This window comes from Phyllostomus discolor, chromosome 3 (assembly GCF_004126475.2).
Source record: "Phyllostomus discolor isolate MPI-MPIP mPhyDis1 chromosome 3, mPhyDis1.pri.v3, whole genome shotgun sequence".
Taxonomy (NCBI): Eukaryota; Metazoa; Chordata; class Mammalia; order Chiroptera; family Phyllostomidae; genus Phyllostomus; species Phyllostomus discolor.
This window is the reverse complement of record NC_040905.2, coordinates 77,609,454-77,629,970: the sequence shown is the minus strand read 5'-3', so window position 1 is coordinate 77,629,970 and position 20,517 is coordinate 77,609,454. Positions and strand designations below refer to the sequence as shown.

General features: G+C 42.6%; 1 pseudogene; it reads right to left on the bottom strand.

Annotated features, from left to right (window-relative positions):
* Positions 1–12,868: 12,868 nt before the first annotated feature.
* On the bottom strand, positions 12,869–19,966 carry LOC114496232 (annotated as a pseudogene).
* Between the last annotated feature and the right edge of the window lie 551 nt (positions 19,967–20,517).

Below are 20,517 nucleotides of genomic sequence, written 5' to 3'. Positions count from 1 at the left end.
GCATAATCAACAAAATATACTTAAAAAAAAAGAAATCTTCCTTCACCACAGATGAGATCACAAAAATGTAATCAGGCACATTTTTGAAAATTTCTCATAACTCTCTTGACATGGAATTTTGTGTCAAATTGTGCTTGTTTTTAAGGTTCTTGTGCTCTTTGCCAAATTGTCATGTGGGAAGGCTGCGCCAGTTTACGAGTGGCCGTTTCCTGAGCACCGGTGTTCAGGTACTAATAATTCTACCCTGTTGGACCTGGAATGCAACAAATCACACAAACTGGTTTCTTTTTCAATCAATTTACTTCTTCTTTGTGGTTTTACTTCTTATTATCCTGGACACATTAAGAGCTTTCAGAAAATGGAGATAACTTGGCCCTCCACACACATTTAACTAACATTGGCTCAGAGCTAAGCATGTGCCCAGGCCTGGAGCCCAGCTCAGCAGGTAACAGGCCCCAGACTCCATCTCCAAGGAGCCTGCAGCTTAGTGGTATTCATCAGGACCAGAGTTTCACGTAAGGAATAGTCAGTTTGTACACAGTAGTTTTGAAATCCCTCTTGATGTGTACTACCTCATTTAAATTATACAACAGCACTGATATCAATATAACTACTTCTATTTTATAGAGGAAGACATCAGGGCAGAAAGATACGAGCGGAGAGCTTGTGCAACTAACACATGGCAGAGTAGCTACTGTAAATCTCATGCCTCTTCCACAGCACCCCTAAGAGAGCAGAGGGTAAAGGAAGTATTATATTAAGAATATTATAAAGACCTGCTTACCTAAAGTCCTTTGTCTCATTGTCTCTCTTCTCTGAAAACCCTTCATGAATTTTGTTTTGGTAAATGTTAGCAAAGAGGAACGCATCTTGAGATGTACCTCTCTTTAACAGGTAAATAGTTTTGAAGTCCCAAGAAAAAGTGTACTATTTGTAGATTTTCTCTTTATAGGAGGGGCTGGGGTGAAGGTGAGGTTGCAGAAATGGGAGGGAAGGTGAATGTACTATGCTACTGATTTGTACACTTAAAAAATTATTAAAATAATGATTTTCATGTTATGTATACTTTTAAAATATTACCAAAACTCAAGTTTTAAAAATTACCTTAAATAAACAAATACACATTGTCATCTGTCAGGAAAAAAAAAGAGATGGGAGTGTAGGATTTCTGGAGATGAGCTTCTCCTATCCCAGATTTCACATCCACAGACCGTCTTTCCATAGGATGTTGGGACTCTGATATTGAAGTAATTGCTATTGTAAGAGATGTCAATATATTCAAGTTGCTTGACAATTCAAGTCCAATCATTCATTTTCATTTTAGAAGTATAATTTTATAAATTATAACATCATCATATACTCCCTACCTAAAGGTGTAAGTAAAGTTCAGAAATAGGACAGTGACCTTCCAACCCACCCGTGTTGCCAGTATCAGTTCCCAGGAATAATTGGGAACTGCTACTATAAGTTATAATCATTCCTACTTATGACCTACTCAAACTGGGAAACCATGAGATGTGGAGGGGTCACTTAGAACTTGGAGGTGGGGAGTTTTTGTTTCTTTTAATGAACAAATATGTTTCCTTTTGTTACATAAGACTTTTTAAATTAATCATTTTTCCTTTCTGCCTTGGCTAGCACAGAGCTCATTTGGGGGGTGATTATAATCAGTGTCTATAGCTTAGACTTTATAATTCAGTACTTTTCTGGTTTTTAAATCCAGAGCCTAATTCTTTTAATTTTTTTAATGGATCGGTTGGATTTTGGCTTTTGTCATAAACTTCCTCATTTTTTAAACATAGGCGAGGAATAAAAAATAAATTGATGGAAGGAAATATGACAAACAACTATTTGGCTGGCACACTGAAACAGGACACAGTAAATCACTTTATCAGTTACCTATCCCAGTTTAGATACCCGCCTGGCGACACTTTACCTGAGTCAGCTGCTTTCCTGCAATCCAAGTGCAACGTGTGTGTTCTCTTACCTATGACTTGCTTGGACCTGGCCAGCTGAAAGAAGCCAGTTGCTCATCTCTTTGGCTTCTGAAGTTAGTATTCTCAGGCAGTGCTTGAAGCTCTTCTATTGGAGAACTCCTATGCAAACGCATCTGCTCTTCACGTACTGTCAGAAGAACACTCACTCGAGTCTGAGTGGGCAGGGTTACCCAAGTACTGCTATTGCAGAGCAGAGGCCCCAGGACTTCCAGACAACAGCAGGGCAGAGCTCACCCTGGAGGTCCACCCTGAGTTGGTGCCGCCTCTCTCTGAGATGCCATCTTCCTCAGCAGTGGGTGTGTCTGCGTGTCGCTGTTCCTGAGTGTAATGTGAAATTTCTGCTTATGTCCTCATCTCTGAGCATCTGTCTTATGTTAAGTTGGTTGTTAGGAGGGTTTTCTGTTTGAGATTTTTGAGGGTGATGCTTGAGGGGAATAGTGGAGATTCTTGGGCAATGTCTAAAAGAAGAGAAATGAGCTACTTGGGTTGCAGGCTGAGTGCAAGTAGGGTCTGTCATTCAGGGTGAGATCACTCTCTAGTGCCTCATCTATCCCTCTCAGGGGACCACTCAGGGGCCAAAGTGACTGAACAATCTGGAAGCTCACCAGGAGTCTCCTGTAAATACATGCTTTGATTTTATGGGGGTGAAGTGTCCACAGAACCCTAGACAGTTTACATTAGGATTAAAAGGGTGGGGGAAATTATATTAAAATGACCTTAGTTTTTGCTCCCTTATCTCATTTACTAATCATTTTGAAACATCAAATATCAGCTCAAATATAATGAAAGTTCAAAATCTAGTTCTATGATTAACTTTATATATCCTTAGGAAGAACCGATTTTTTTTTTCCTTTCCAAAAGTAGACACCTTTGCTTCCTAGGTATTTCCTTTGCTTCCCAGGCATTTCCTTTGCTAATGGTTTTCTCTCCTTATTTTCAGGGACCAAACAAAGATGGGAAAAATGTTGGAAGCAGAGATTCATTTTTAGCAACTAGGAGAAAGTTTCATAGTCTTTAGGAAGGTGAAAACTCAGCAGAGAGCAAGGAAGACCCTTATTATACTCCAAATCCTGGGGACTTTTTCACTCAATACTATTTTTTTAAGAGGGTGTATAGCCATGTATTCTATTTCTTTGTTACTCAAAGTATAGTATGCAGACCAGCATATTTGGCATCACTTGGGAGTTTTTCATAAAAATTTGGATGCCCTAGATTAAGATTAATATGAAAGAGATTGAATTACCTGTTAATATTATGAGAACCCAAATTTCCTTTGTTTCATCGGCCTATTGGCCCCAGTGAGCTCTCATTACCTGTAATAATTCGATCTCATTAGCTCAGATTTCCCTGGTATTTCCATTTCCCAGAAATGTCTAAGACAGGGTCTCTGTTTATCTTCAAAGTACCCTTAAGCTTTCCTTGGACTCCTCAGAAGGTTACCCAGATGCCACTGTTGCCTGTTGCTTACTTCCTGCTGGGGTGTTCCCGGTGAGCCCCAAGTCCCCTCCCAGGGGCTGACATATGCAAGGGCCATGTCTCCTTCAGTGTTCACCACATCAGGACTTCTCGAGGTCATGAGCAGAAATGGGTAGGGTGCCACGTCCCCAGTCGCTGACATGGTCTTGTGTACACCCTAGTATTTCCAAGCCCTACTCTCCACTTGTCTAAGGCATCTCAAAGGCCACAATTTGGTTAGACACCTGTGTCCTGACTTTCCATTCCTGTGCCCAGGCACTCTGGCACCGAACCCTCCCCACAAGCTACTTCCTCCATGAAAATCGCTTCATACAGTATGATCAGTGCCTGCAGGTCACTGTTAGTATCAATCTATCAGATACTCGCAGAGTCTGAATCCCAGTTTAGGCTCAGCTGGAACCACAGCTATGAAAGAAACAGTATGATGTGGATGCTTTAAACAACAGAACAGCAACCTTATCAACAGCCAATGCTTGCTTCTGATTTATTACTTATCTAGTCAAAATACTTGTAGAAGTACTTTTCCCAGATTACTTGACATACCCTTTGAGATGTCTGTTGAGATCACAACTAGGATAGAAAAATTAATTTTGGGAACTACATTTTAAGATGGACTTTGGTAGACCGGAGAGGGGCCAGCATAGGCATGAAGGATATTGGGCTGTCTGGAAAACTTTTATGTAGTGTCAAGGGAAGTAAAGAAGTTTAACTTAGAAAACAGAGGCTAGGATAATGTCTTTAAATTTTAAACAGCTGGCATGTGGCCAGATAAGATCTCTTGTTCTGGATCATTCTATTGCACATACTGTAAGATCAGTGAGAGGGAATTAGAGAGAGGCAGATCCTAAAGGCCCCACATGGACTAATGAGGCATAAATGCCTTGGGGAGCCAAGCTCTCCCATGAGTGACAGGGGTGGCCTGTCACTCATGGATATAAGCTGAGAGGAGTATGTTTATATTAGTGCACTTTAGGACAAATTATTGTATTGGGGAGGAGGGTTAACCCAGATAGCCTAGAATATTGAAAAATAGAAGCTAGAAGGAGTCATAAAGATTTGTATTCATAGAGGGCAATAGAGTCCAGATCTCCAGTCCCTGGCTCAGTACACTTCTCACCACACGCCGTTCCCCCCATCAGACCCCATGCAAATCTCAGCCTCCCTGATGCTGTGTCTCCCTGAGTGGGATCAGGGGAGAGAACAGGGAAATGGGGCTTGAATGATTTACTCTCTGCAAATTATTGTAAAGTAAGTTAGTGCTGTCAAGGCTAACATGTCTACTTATCGTTGGACTATTTTTTTCCATTGACCAGTAGAATCCTTTCATTTCCATAAATAGGTATATATTCTCAGAGTATATTAATAGAGTTCTAAGTTATTTTCCACTTAAATTTTGACTTTATTTAATAGACATTTCAATGGAATATTTCTTAGTACATAGGTCAAAAGGCAGTTCTCATTTTAGTTTTCTGAGGAAATTCCATACTGTTTTCCACTGTGGCTGCACCAGTCTGCTTCCCACAAACAGTGCACTAGGGTTTCCTTTTCTCCGCATCCTCCCCAACACTTGTTGTTTGTTGATTTATTAATGATGGCCACTCTGACCAATGTGAAGTGATATCTCATTGTGGTTTGCATCTCTCTGATAGCTAGTGGTGTTGGACATTCTTTCATATGTCTCTGGGCCCTCTGTATGTCCTCCTTGGAGAAGTGTCTGTTCAGGTCCTTTGCCCATTTTTTAATTGGATCATTTGTCTTTCTGGTGTGGAGTCATGTCAGTTCTTTATATATTTTGGAGATCAAACCCTTGTCCAAAGTTTCTTGCAGTGATGTAGGTGGGAGATGAGCCACTTGCTCGTGTACCCAACTGGGACATTTAGCTGATCTTCCAAAAAACAAAGTAATTAGAGGCTTAGAGCTTTCAGGCTTCCCCTTTTATCCCCCTCAAACCCTCTTCAGAGGAAGAGAGAGGGCCTAGAGATTGAGTTCAATACCAATGGCCAATGATTTCATCAGTAATGCCTATGTAATGAAATCTCCATAGAAACCTCTAAAAGACCAGGTTTAGAGAGTTTCTAAGAAAGCTCTGGTAAACTCACTTTGAATAATTCATGTTGATCCAGCTCACCTACTAGTTTTGTTAAACTTATTCTTGTTATTAGATTGTGCTGCCTAGCATCCGTCATCCCTTTTCTTTTTCCTCTGATAACAGCACATTGATTTTCCTGTGGGGTACCATCCCTCCCTCCCTTTCAGGCCATGAGGTTCTGGAGGAGCTGACCCCACCTCCAGTGACAGGAGTAGCCCATTACCTATGGTGGCCAGTTAGTAGATCCCATTCTTGTTGACAAAGTGATGTTTTAAGAGTGGGCACAGGAAACTAATTAGTTCAATGAACCCAAGCTTTGAATTTTTGCCAAACATTGCAACAAAACATTCTCTCTTTCTTTTGAGATTGCTAACCCAGATGGATATAACTCAGAATCTTCTGGCAGCCATCTTGCCCCCCTGAAGGTGGTGCTGCTTGAAAGTGGAGCCAAGACCAGAGGAAATTGGTGGGTGGGTGGGTAGAGGGCTGGAGAGTCAAACACAATGTTTCGCAGCATTTCAAAACTGCCCTTCTGCTCCAGTCCCAGGCGGCCTGGCAGGAACATGGACAGATCTCCTAAATCTCTGCCTGAAATAATTTGGGGTCAGGAGACTGAGATTAAGTTCTGGTGCCACTATCATTTACAAATAACAATCAGGGACAAGCCATATAATCTCCTGTAAAGCAGGGATAAAGACACCTCTCTACCTCCCTCACAGGGCTATCGTGATAATCGAATGAGATGTAGGATGCACATTTGCTCTCTTAGCCGTATGAGCAGGTAGTGTGGGGCAGAGGAGAAAAGCACCGATGACTTCTAGTGTCTGCTCTGTGCCAGGCACACTGTCAGGCAACTCCACATATACAACTGTGTTTCACCTTTACAGCACCCCTGTGGGGCCGGCTGTGGTGAGGGATCACACATACGGTGCCCGGTGCGTTTCCTGGTTTGGAGGGGTTGCCCAGTAAATAGTAATTTCCTGTCATAACTGTGCCACCAGCTTGGGGACTATCTTTAGTCCTCAGGTTTTTTCAACCGCAATATGCAGGCTTGACCTAAATAGTATTTAATGTCATGTCTAGGCTTAATGGTTGAAGATGGAACTTTTGAACTTGGCACTTGCAAAAAGCGTTTTATGACCAGAAAAGTCTGGGATCTGCTGAAATTGCAGTTAAACAGGTCTTGTCCAAGGTTGTATGGAAACCTGTGAGCCAACCTCTGGTGATTGGATGTTCTCTGGCTTGATAGGGGTTTGTGTTACACAGGCAAATAAATTTGTCAAAACATAGCACCTGCAGACTTAGCATTTGTGGATTTCACAGTATTTACATTTTATATCAGAAGGAAAGAACTGTAAACAGACATTGAGCTCTGGTTAATAATATGCATGCTGAAGTATTCAGGGGGAAGTGTATTGAGACATAATTTACTTTGAAATGCACTCAACTTAAGATGTAGTGTGAATGAACAAAGGGGTAGGTAGATGGATAGATGTGATGTAGTAAAACGATCACGATAGAATCCAGGTGGGACTATGCCAGTATTCACTGGAAAGTGCTTTCAACTGTGCTGTATGTTTGAGATTTCTCATAAGAGAATGTTAGAAAAATATTGCCCATAGCCAAGCCCAGATTCCTGCCCAAGAGCTTTCTCTTTCTGAGCAGCCCACGGCTCCTGCTTCCCCCTGGGTCCCAGTGAGAAGGCTCACTACCTAAGGGGCTGACTGCCGTGCCCCCATAAGGCCTGTACGCTGCAAAAGGCACACTATTGTAGTGGTGATTCCCCTCCTAGGCAAGGAAGGCTTGCCCTTTCTCATAACAAGGGACACAAAAATTCCCTCTAGCTCAATTGGTCCCCTCTTATTAACAAGACTCAAAGTGTTCTGTAAGCCACAGTGAACAGTTCTGAAATAACCCTTCTGCTTCAGCTGTCATCACCTCTGCTCCCAGCTGCTCCCTGGGCTTTGGCAGCTCCCCCTCCTCCGATAGTCACTCTCACTGTCACCTCTCCCCCACCTCCCTCACGCCCCATGGCCTGGTTCTGGGTCCAGCAAGCCCAGGATCCATCTGATTCCTCCTTTGCCTTTCCTCTTTCTATCCCATCTGAGATAAACCCAGGGGTTTAAGCAGATGTCTCTGTTTATGGTTGTGGTTTGTTTAATAAGTTAATCAGGTACATCAAATCTGCTACTGCTCTGTCTTAAGCTCTGACTTTAGTCCATTTTTCCTTTATAATATAATTCCTGTTATTTGCATGTGCTTTTCTTAATTCCAAGCACTTTCCATCTCTTTCCAAAAACTCATTTAAATTTTCACAAGACAGACTGGCAAGTATTATTCAGCTTTCATAGATGGAGAATTGAGGAGACAGTGTAAACAGTATTGAGTTCCTACTGTGTGCACTCATTTGCTGCATGTTGCTATGTACACTGTCCTACTTAAAACCTGCCCCCTACTTGTGAGGTGCTTATTATATTGCCACCACTTTTACAAGTGAGGAAACTGAGGCCTGGAGAGAATATTTTCGGAAGTGTAGTTCTACAGAATGTCAGAGCAGGAAGGGATATCAGTGATAACCACACCAACCACTATATTTTCCAGTTGGGGATACCGAGGCCTAGAGAATAGATGTGAGCTATTTGAAAGAGCTATTTGAAATGCTAGAATTAGAACTTATGTCTAAATTTTCTGACTTGATCTGGAAAAAGAGAAACTCCATATAGATTTAGACATATGGGGAAAGTTGGAGTGTTTCACACCCACAGGGTGTCTGTATGCCACTCTAGGCTGGCATTGCAGACTTTAAATCTGGCATGAGCTGAGTGCAGGGTTGTCTTTAAAACTTAGCCACATGCAGCCTGTGAGGTGCTCGGGTCCCTAGAAGTACTGATGGTCCTTTGTTCGATGACTGTCTCATATGACAGGAGGCATGGACGGAAGAGCAGATTTAACAGTTGTGATATAAACATTGAAATAAGAAGTGACTAGAAAAAAAGAAAACATGGCAAATAGATCCCATCACAGCCAGGTACCTGGGCCTGCTCTTTACAGTTCCCATGTGTCACATCCTGAGTCTGTGCGATTGGGTTCGAGGGTGAATGGGGAGGGCCAACGTCCAATTTCCTCACTGATCTCATGTGCAAGTAGCATAAGCTTGCTTCTCAGGTGGGCTTTGGACATGGCCATTCACACTACAGTGTTGCAGACAGAGTCTTACGTCTGAGCTGATATTTGCCTCCCTCTTCAAATAGAGTGGGTAGCTGGATCCGAGGTTAATTCTCCCTTTGGTTGCTTGTACATCTGCTAAGATTGCTCAGTCACGTAACACATGGGGCTTCTATCATTGGCGGTGAACCGTGCTGTACAGACTGTCCTGTGACAGTTGGCTTGACTGTCTGAATGGCATGTGATAAAGCTTGACTTGGACTTTATATGGACTCCTAATTAGCAGAGGACTAACCTTTTACTGGAAGTGTGGCTGAAAAGGGACAGTATTGATCTTGCCACAATGCAACCTGGGTTGCTGATGTCCCACCCATAATATTACATAAGACTGAGCTAGCCAAACTTTGGTACTACTTACAGACAGCTGGCATCTGACTACTGTTGGGTCCTATGGGCCTAGTCATTCCCTTGGTGCTGGGAATGGGTTTTCCCTGAAAGGAATGGGTGTTCTCACTGTCAGTCTTCCTGGAGCAGGTTATTCCTCGGCAAGGTAATCGTGTAACTTAGCATCCAAACTGGTGCTGTTTGGGGACTGAAATAGAGAACACTTAATAATAAGCTGGAACATAAGGTGTGAAGCGGGGTTGATGGTCATCCCTCTTTCAGGACACTCAGAGGTGAAACAAGAGAAAATACTGCCTCCTTGGGCTCTGAGGAGGCCTGGAGCACTTCTGGCCACAGTGGCAGCAAACTGGACACTGAGCAGGAGAGGAACGTAGGGACCTGAGGGCAAATCTGACTCTTGGCACTTGTTGGAAACTGTGCTTTGAATTGAAATCCATTATCTGATTTGTACGGATTCTTCAAATGGTACTGCCAGGACATTTGTTGTGTGTGGAGAATGAAGGGGAGGACTGGCTGGCATAGGAAGCACCTGGGGGAAAGAAGGGTCCTGTCCCTTGAGGGCTCAGTAGTGGGAGCAGTGGGGGCTGGGGTGCAGGGATGTCTCCTGCAGAGCGGAGCTGTGCACAGCACCAAGGACGGCAGCAGCACCAGGATGTTGGTACCCACATTTGCAGAGATCTGGGGCCAGGTGAGGAGGGCAGGGAAGGGGCTGTGTGGCTGAGGACCTTCTATCATCTGTGAACACAGCATGGCTCCCTATACTTTACTCACCTTCCCAAATCCACCTTCACTCTTTCCTGCCTGAGTGATGTTAATAGGGTATTTATTTTGCAATCACAACTGAAAATGCTTTTAGATTTTGTTGCTATTCTGTTCATTTTTGTGGCTTCCCACCTTTGGGGTAATACCGAGTGTGCTGGGGAGGCAGTCTGAGTTCCAGGCTCCCTCCCACCCCGCACACACCTCCAGGCTGGCATTTGAGTTCTGGATTTTAACTGTCTGTTGGCTTATCCAGTGTACCTGTATCTCTCTCTCTCCCACTCCCTCTGCTAACCAACTTGAGGTTGTCACATCCCCAGGGTCCAACACAGTGCCTGGCAAAAAGCAGGCATCCAGTAAGTCTTTGTATAAATGATGGGGAGAAATGGAAATGACTGTGAGGTGGGAGACAGAGGTGTCAAGGTTCAGACTTCATGCTTCCTAAGGTCTGAAATATCCATGTGGCTTTTCCAGGATAATAGAAAACCTCTATTCTCATTTTTTTCTATTGCTTTCAATTTGGTTTTGTTGATTTCTTTCTATGAGAGAGGGGGAAGGGGGCAGTATCTTACTATTATGGCTTAAAAACAATTGGGACAAGAAGGATTTATTTATTCATTTATTTATTTATTTATTTATTTATTTATTATTTTGGACGTGGGGCTGTGGCCCTATCAAAGCAAGGGCATTAGGGACAGGCAATGCCTGGGTGTGCACTGGGCCCCTGGGCCGTGGCTTCCTCTGCCCAGCAATTCCAGGCAGAGCCAGGATCCCCTGTCTCACACACACCTGGGGCTGCCACCCTATTTACAGCTGGGATGGATTTATTTTTAATTAAATGCTTCTGGAACTATTTTTCCCAGTGCTTACCTTTCTTTTTTTCCAGTTCTTACAACTAATAATATATAGGGCTGCTATTTTATCACCTCCGTTTTTTCAGTTGCCTATATTGCCTTGAGATTCTGGAGGTATTTCATATCATAATCTAGGAGTATTATCAGCTTTTAATGTGGTTTACAATTTTTCCTAGAAAAATTTCCAAATTAAACCCAACATATTAGAAGAAATTATATGATATGTCTAGTTTTATGTCTTCGTGGGTTGGTTTCTGTTGTCTTTTTCCTTCCCTGATTCTCATTCATAGGAAACTTATGGTTGGCCTTGCATTTTATTTGTAGAAATAATGCGAGGTCGAATATGAAAACATAATTTTCCACAGAGCATTTTCATTGGCTTCTGACACTCAGGGACCACCTGAATTAAAGTCCCAGACTTGAGATTCCCTGAGTCAGCCATGTGAGGACCATGTTACTTCCCCTTCCCTCTCACAGCAGTGGTTCCCAAGCTCATCTGCACTTTGGAATCACCTGGAAAGCTTCAAAACATCCTGATTCCCCGTGTCCCACTCAAGAGACTGATTTAATCGATCCGTGGGGGGCCTATGCCTTGGAGTTTTTAAAAGCTCTCCAGTGATTCTAACGTGCAGACAGGTTTGGGAAGCTCTGCTCTGAGTAAAGCCCTTCAGGACCTCAACAGAATGTGCATGTATTTATCAGACTCTCCACTTGGCAGGCCCCTTTATCTGTTTTGCCCAGTGAGGCTGCCAAATACCACAGCTCCATACTGCAGCTGTTTCTTCCTGACTGGGGCAACGGCAGCTTTGTGTACTTCTTGATTTCTTCCAAATTTTGACATAGTAATCCTTCACTGTCTTATCAGATCTTTGATGCTTTTAAGAAAAACTAAAATATAAATATGTATTATATTTATATTTGTAAAAATATATACTTAAATTATATTTAATTGTATATTTTAATATATTTAATTGTATATTTAATATAGTAATTATATGTTTTAATATATATTTAATTATTTAAACATACAATATTAAATAAATATATATTATATATTTTTTCCATACAACTGTTTCAGTCGACCTCAGTGGAAGGGTTGAGCTAGCCTGCTATTAAGAGAATTGAAACAACAAGTGCTGGAGAGGATGTAGAGAAAAGGAAGCCCTTGTGCATCAGTGGTGGGAATGCAGACAGTACAGCCACTGTGGAAAATAATATGAGTTACCTTAGCATGTTAAAAATGGAACTACCTATGACCCAGTGATCCCACTTCTGGGAGTTTATCTGAAGAATCCTGAAAACTGATTCAAAAGAATGTATGCATGCCTATGTTTGTTGCATGTTATTTATAATAACCAAGATTTGGAAGCAGCACCAGTGCCCATCAGTAGATGAGTTGATTAAAAAAAGCTGTAGTACTGCCCTGGCCAGTGTAGCTCATTTGGTTGGAGCATCATCCTATAGGTTAAAAGGTCAAGCATTCATTTCCTTATCAGGGCACATGCCCAGGTTGTGGGTTTTATCCCCAGTTGCGGTGCATTTGAGAGGGCAGCCAGTTGGTGTCTCACTCCCTCTTTCTCCTCCCCACTCTCCCTCTTTCTCCCTTCCTTTCTCTCTCTCTAAAAAGCAATGAAAAAATCCTCAGGTGAGGATTTAAAAAAAGCTGTGCTGCATTCACACAATGGAATACTATTCAGCCATAAAAAGTAAGGAAATCTTAGCTTTTGAGACAACATGGGTGGACCATTATAACAATGGTTATAAGTGAAATAAACCAGTCAGAGAAAGACACATGCCATGTGATTTCACTTATAAGTGGGATCTAATGAACAAAATAGAAACAGACTCATAGCTGTCAGAGGGGAGAGGTAGGGGGGCTGGTTGGAAAAGGTGAAGATATTAAGCAAAAAATAAATTTCACAGACAACAGTATGGCCATTAGCAGAGGCAACTGGGGGTGGGGAAAGACAGGAGAGGGTGAAGGGAGGATAAATGGTAATGGAAAGAGACATGGCTTGGGGTAGTGAACACACAATACAACATAGAGGTGATGTATTATAGAACCGTACACCTTAAACCTATATCGTTTTATCAAACAGTGTAACCCCAATAAATTCAATAAGAAAAACAAAAAGAGAGTTGAAAGATTTCTATTTGCTTTTTTTATGTTCAATGATCTCTGAACTTTTTATTGGTCTCCTGCCCCCTAATGGGGTACAGGTCTTAATCCCTTAGAACTTCAGTGCCATTGACCTCAGACACTGCTTTACTATCCACAGTTCTGCACATGGTCATCTTTTGGATGGATTGAATAGAGCTGCTGTTTTTCAGGGCATCACCAAAATCAAAGTCCTTTCCTTCTTCCAGAAGGCAGTGGTAGGTGGCAACTCAGCCTCCATCTTGGCCTGGATGTTTGACAGGGCCTTGTACTCCTGGGCCTGGTGCTGCCCCTCTGCCTGTGTCTGGGCCGGCTCTGACTCCAGGTGCAGCAGGATCTCATTGAACTATTCCATCTGCATAACATAGCACGTTTCCACCTCCCTCAGGCTGTTCTCCAAGCTTGCCTTCAGATTTTTCATTGAGTCCAGGTTGATCTCCAAGCTCTGAACCATACGTCTCAGCTCTGTGAGTGTTACCTCAGCAGCTCCTATCTCAGTGGTCTGCCAGGTGACCACTGTGGTGCTCTCCTCAATCTCCTGTCTAGCTCCTCTCTGCTCTTCCAGGCCAGCTCATCACACTGGATCCAGATGTCTGTCATAGTCTTGCTGAGGTCCTGAGATTTGGGGGCATCCAACTCCATGGTCAACCCAGAGTTGGCAATCTGGTCTTATAGACCATTTACTTCCCCCTTTGGTTCTTCTTTATGAAAAGCAGCTCAAGAGCCTTGATCTCCCTCTCCAGCTGCAGCCAAGTGATACTGGTGTCATCAGTGACCTTTTGGAGCCCATTGATGTCACTCTCCACGGCCTGGCACATGGGCAGCTCCATCTCATACTTGACCCTATAGTCATCAGCAGCAAGACAGGCATTGCCAATCTGCAGAACAATGAAGGTATTGTCCACAGAACTTGCAAAGACGTGAGAACTCACGTCCTCCATTGTCTTGAAGTAATGCCCCCAGTCTCTGACCTGCGGTCCCTTCTTCTCTAGATGTTCCCAGATTTTGCTTTTTAATTTTTTATCATCAGCCTCCAGGCTTCTTGCCCTCTCCAGGTAGGAGGTCAGGTGGTCATTCAGGCATTGCACAGTCTCCTTCTCTTCCTGGATGTCCACTATGCCCACCAGACCCCTGGACCCCCAGCTACCCTGGATGCTGGTGGAGGGAGACACAGAGATCTGAGACCCCAAGGCCCCACAGATGCTGGCACTGATGGAAGAAAGGGGAGAGAGAAAGAGGGAGGAAAAAAAACTGAAAGTTTTTTTCTTAAAGGATATTTAGTTTGTCAGAAAAGAATCTTCTGATATTCTTTATGTGTCTGTCAGCCCAAAGGGCAATTTGTGAAAACATTACTGTGTAGTTCAACCATTCCTTTTGCAGGCTTTATGTGCTTCCCCTCTGCCACCTTCATTGTGTATCCCTGAGCCTCCACTTTCACCATTGAATAATACCAAAAGTAACCCTACAATCACTAGACTGGGAAGTTGGTAGCCTGACTGTGTGAAGCGAGAGAAAGATATGACTACTCCATAAACAAACGGTCAACAATGCCTATTTTTAGCTCTTCAGTTCAACCCAGCCCTTCCTTGTATCTGCTGTCTCCAAAGCTGAGTATCTCTCACAGTTTCCATCGGGGTGATGTGGCTCACTTAGTGGTCAGGCCCCCCAGGTGACAGATCATTGCTTCCTCTGCCGTGCTAAATCACTCACTGCTCCTCTCTCTGGTTCTGTGTTCTTAAATTGCATTGAATTCTCTTGTCTGCTTTTATCTTTTTTATTCTCTTTGTCTTTTATAGGTTTCTACTTTTTTTGTTGTTATAGTTCCTTAACTATCAATTTAATGGAGTCTCGAACAGGAGACAAAAATCCTCATTCTTAAAACATATTCCAATAAACTTTAGAAGGTTTGTCTGTTGAAGACAGTTCTCTTGGAGTTTTACTAGGGTTGCTTTGGATTTATAGGTTAAGTTGAGAATGTCAATTCTATGTTACAGTGTCTTCCTATGCAAACATGGTAAGTCTCTCCATTTATTTTGATCATTATGACCTTCTGCAAGTTTTTACAATTTTCTTTATGTTGGCTTTCGTACTAAAAATACTCCTTTGATGAAGAGCATAAGGGACACACAAAAAAAGCATATTTGTGTGCTTGAAGACTGACCTGAAAATTTGACCCAGAATGTAGTGCCAAAGGACAAAGAGAAAAACATGTGAGGGAAGAGTTGAGAGTCTTGGCAAACAGACCCAGTAATTCCAACAGCCTTCTAATAGGACATTCACAAGGATAGAACAGGGAGAATATAGGAAGAAATGAAAGAATAAAATTTCCTTAAGTTGCAGAATGATCAAACACACACATCTTACTCCACAAGGTGGGCAACTTAGAAAGATTAGGGGAAATTCTAAAGGGTTCAAGAGAGCAAAGATAAGTTAAATAAATTTATTGCATGAAGATTTTCTCTACTCATAGATTAGAATCGCTGATTTTAGAGACAGCAAATAAAAGCTGTGAATACTTGCCTCTTGATAGCAAGCATTATCTGTCACCAGAACCAGGAAACACTATGGAAGTCGTGGCAGCATGGCATTTCTATATGTGTTGCTGTCCTTCCCAGCCACCGAGGGACCATCAGTTGACAGCAGATACCGCAGGGCCCATCTGTTTTCCAGGTAGTCATGATGCCTCCTGACTCAGTCTCTCACTGAGCAGACTCCATTTGGAGAACCATCCTATTCTCACATCCTTCCAGCAGCCCAGAATCCTGAAAAACTCTTTGAAACAGGAAGGGGAGCTTGGACATTGGAATGAAACTCTCCCCTGCATCAGGATGGAGGAGGAGCATCCTTTACATGATGGGGAAGCCCAAAGCAAGGTCTGAGGCTGCTCAAGCCCCAACCTCGTGTTTTCCCACCATCCCTTCAAAAGCCCAACAGGCAAAGATATTGACTCAAAGATCCTCTTAAGATTTTTTTAAGCCTCAAATTGTACAACTTTATTTTTTAATTAAATATTTTCTTGTTCTATTACAGTTGTCCCAATTTTTCCCCCTTTATTCTCCTCCACCCAGCCCACCCCCACTCCCATAGTCAATCCCCACCCTATTGTCCATGCCCATGGGTCATTCATACATGTTCTTTGACTGGTCCTTTCCCCTTCTTTTCACCAGTATCCCCCTACCCCTCCCTTCTGGTCACTGTCAGTCTGTTCCTTGTTTCCATGACTCTGGTTCTATTTTGCTCATTTGTTAGGTTCTCTTATAGGTGAGATCATATGGTATTTGTTTTTCACTGCCTGGATTACTTCACTTAGCATAATGCTCTCCAGTTCTATCCATGCTCTCTGACAAGGTAGGTGCTCCTTCTTTCTTTGTACTGCATAGTATTCCATTGTGTAAATGTACCAGTTTTTTTATCCACTCATTTCCTGATAGGACGTGCTGGGATTATACCCTAAGAATCTTGAAACACTAATTCAAAAGAACCTATGCAACTCAATGTTCATAGCAATGTTATTTACAGTAGTTAAGTACTGAAAACAGCCTCTAAGTGCTCTGTCAGATCTGTTCCTAATGAGATGTGGGGCAAATCAAATAGTGTATTTATTAAGCAAATGTATATATCTGTAAGTATTTATGTATGCATGTACACTCATATGTCTGTATGTGTGTATATAAATGAATATATGACATGCTTTATAAGGCAGACTTTACTCCTCATTTTGCAGATGAGCAAATGGATTATAAATGGCAGCCTGAGAGGTATGGATAGATTGTGTGTCTCCCTTATTGTTAGAGTAATAGAGAAAGGCCTTTTTTATACTGATTATGTGTACTATACCTAATCTTTTCTAGCACAAGCTGTGGAAACCTTTTCCTTTTGCCTTCTTTAGATGCCTCTGAGTTACTGCCCAACCACAGGTTCAGAACTCTACAAAGTATGAACATCAGAGCCATTAGCCTGAGAGCCTGGACTAGCCTGAGAAGGTGAGTGTATTTTCCAGTTATAGCCCATTTTTTCATTCAACTGCTCAATAAATATGAGGTTGGTGCCTGGTGCTGGGAAGAAAAAAGATGAACATGGCATTGCTTTTATGAGCCTGCAGCTCCACCCCCTATTGGCCAGGTAGGCTTGAGTTAGTCTTTTCAGGTCCCCGACCCTTCAGTTTCTCATCTTCAAATAGAATGCTTGCTTTGCCTATTTGACTCACAGGTGTGTGTGTGTGTGTGTTTGTGTGTGTGTGTGTGTAGTCAAATAGTGTACACAATAGTGGTTATGAGAAAAACCATAGGGCATTATTATCATTTTCCTTACAATGTTTTAGTCCTAATTAATCTGAGTTGCTAAATAAATGCTTTCAACTTACACTTTCAGTTCCCACCAGAACAACAGCGTATGCTTCTTCTTGGTGTGTGATAGGTGTTTCCCCCTTCCCTTTCCTCTCCCATCATCTCTTTTCCAATGGGTTCTTCAGGGCATGTGTGAGTCACTTCTGCTCTGGGTAACTGCAAAGTTCTCTGCCCTTCCCTTGAAATACCAGAAGAAAGCCCTCAATGCCATTGGCTGGGAGAATCCTCACTGAGCTCTCCTGTGTGGTTTCATCCATCATCCTTGAGCTTCCCAAAGGGTGTCCAAGCTGCTATATTGGGGCTACTCAAGAAGGAAAGGCTAACTTTCCATTGCTGGGGTTCTGATTTCTGTCCATGGGTCTTGTGTCAGGCCAAACCACCTATTTTCAATGAAGTTAATGATAATTAACACATCAGTGTTCTAAGAACTTTACATTTATAGACTTATTTAGTGCTAACAACAACCCTGTATTAGCCCATGTGGTGGAGAAAAATGAGACTCAGGTTGTTTAACAAACTTACTCAAGGTCACCAAGCTGGTGAGTAGCAGAGCTGGACTTTGATCTCAGGAAATCTCTCCTTGGAGTCCAGACTCCTAACCACAGTTACTCTGGCTCTTAAATTAGCTTTCTTAACTGCCAGCTCAGAGTCACAAAAATTTCCCTGCATATAAAGTGCCTAGCAGCACACTGGCACTCCTTAATTCTTTGCTGATTTAAATAAAAGTCAACTCTGAGGTTTCACCTCCTCTGTTCTTAGTATTCCAACCAATTGGACACTGATCTCTTCAACTTAACTTCTGTTGAGCCCCAATTAGATGAAAGATTTGATTATAGGCACTTTCATTATGCCATCTCATTTAATCCTCTCAACAATGCAGGTATGCCTCATTTTATTGCTCTTCACTTTATTGCCCTTCACAGATGCTGAGGTTTTTTCCCAAATTCAAGGCAAGAACTGCTACCAGCAAAAAAGATAATGACCTCCTTTATTGTAATATTCACTTTATTGTGGTGGTCTTTAACAGAACCTGTAATAACTCTGGGGTACGTCTGTAATGCCTGTACTTCAAAGTGTCTTTAATCTTCTGTGCAAAGTAGCAGTCTCAAACTAACTAGCTGGAGATCACGCAGCAATTGTAAGTGGTAAATGCAGAAAGCCTGTTCCAAGATGGGTCCCTTCCCACTGCACAGCATCTGCTGTATGCAGCTGGATGTTCTGGAGGCAAAAATGAAGGGTTACATGCAACTGGCAGACTCTGAAGTTATACTAGTTTTGAAGAGAATCATGGCTCAAAAAAGAAAACATAATATGACCTCTGGAAAACAGGCAGATATGACTCGATCAGTAGCAAAGTTTGTCTTTGGAAAACTAAATCAGACCAGCTCAATTTTCTTCATGATTGACTGGAGTCCACACACTTGTGGGTGCGTTAGCTGCAGCTTTAAAGAGAATTTGGGGATTGAAGGGTGATTTGCTTAATTGGAGAACCCTGTTATGGGTAGCCGATCAAGGCATGCCCAGATGGAGAGCACCTGTAAAAGCAGGAGACTCTGGGGCAGAGACAACTTGAGGACTTGGAAATAGTTTCAGGGAGAAATGGAGTGAGGGGTCTTTCATAGTTCACCCAGAATAAAAAAAGAAAACGTAGGGCTCTCCCAAATTTTCAGTGCTGACTGAGCCATCTGGAGCTTGAGAATCCAGGTTAACCACCTGGAAACATTTTGGAATGACTCTAGACTGTGAGTTATGAAACCTCGGCTGGGAAGGGAGGAGGGAGTGCTAAATAGGCACAAACACACTGAGATGTGTTCCAGTGAAGTGGAATATTATTCAGGAATAGATACAGAAGTAGCTGAAGTGGCTCATAGGTGTTCATTTTAATTCTTTGGTTGCCCTCTGTGGGAAACTACTTCCATCCAGTTCTTTTCAATGTGGATTGAGTCATATCCTTTCTATTTGCCACAAGCATTAATTTGCCATAACCATTTCAAAGCATTGGACAATTGCTGCCTTATTTTCAGGGGGTTGATTGGGACACCCTTGCTGAGCTGCTGTCTCACCAAGCGTAGGAGTTTGAGATGAATTTCCAGCCACTGGAACAAAAACTACCAGAAAGAAAGCATGAGTGAGTGTTGTCACTGACTAACAGATCTTTGTTTTAACTTTTTTTCTGGGCAATCTGCCACATTGTTGTACAAAGGCTTACAGACTGCCTTCTAAGAGCTTATGATCTATTTGAGGGAACTACGTATACACAGAACAGTGTTTTGTAAATGCAAACAGACAATGACAGTTACAGGAAGCAAAGAGGCTGACGTTTGCAATGGAGCTAATGAGGCAAGGCCGAAAGATTTGAGCTGCTCCTTCTTCAGGGGTGCAGGGGAGAGAACAGAAGGCACTGCAGGCAGAAAGAATGATGCACACGTACACTCTAAGGGTAGGAGAGCCCATATTTGCCTAGAACCTAAGTAATCCAGCTTGGGGTAAGTGGGAAATTTGTTGGGAAAGAAGTATGAATGTCCCCCATCTTTTCTCTATCTCCCTGCTCCCCTGGGTGATCTCATTCAGTCCTTCAAGTTTAAACAATGTCTATGCACTGACGACTCCTGGATTTCTAACTCCAGCACAGACCTTTCTTCTGTATTGCGAACTTGTTCATGCAACTGCCTATTCAATATCTCCTGCAGGAATCTCAAACTGAACACATTCACCATGGAACTCTTAGTTCTATGCTCCTGACTTGTCCCTGCCCTCTCACTTCCCATGTCTTTCCTTTCTTGGTAGATGGCATCAGGATTCACCCAGGTGAGCAAGCCCAAACCCTGGGAATCATGCCTGACTTCTTTCACATACTTCCCCACATCTACTCTATCAAAAATAGGTGTCAATTCTTTTACAAGAGAATCTCAAGTCTGTCCACCTCTGACTCTTAGTGCTGTCACTCAAGTCCAAGGCACCAACCTGTCTTGTCTGTCTTTCTGTAATAGCCCCCTGATTTCAATCCTTCCAACCTTAGATCCCTGCAACCCTTTCTCCCCACAACAGTCAAAATAACTTTTTTGAACTGTTATCAGGTTAAATGCCAGCAGATTATACTCCTGTTTAAAACCCTTTGATGGCCTCCTAGTGCTCATAGCATAAAATCCCTACCCCTTATCGTGGTCTGCATAGCCCTGCTTTGGGGATATCTCCCTCACCCCACCACCATGCCTGCCTAGCCTCCATGCATCTTCTTGTGATAACTCTGTGTCCATTTTTCTTTGGG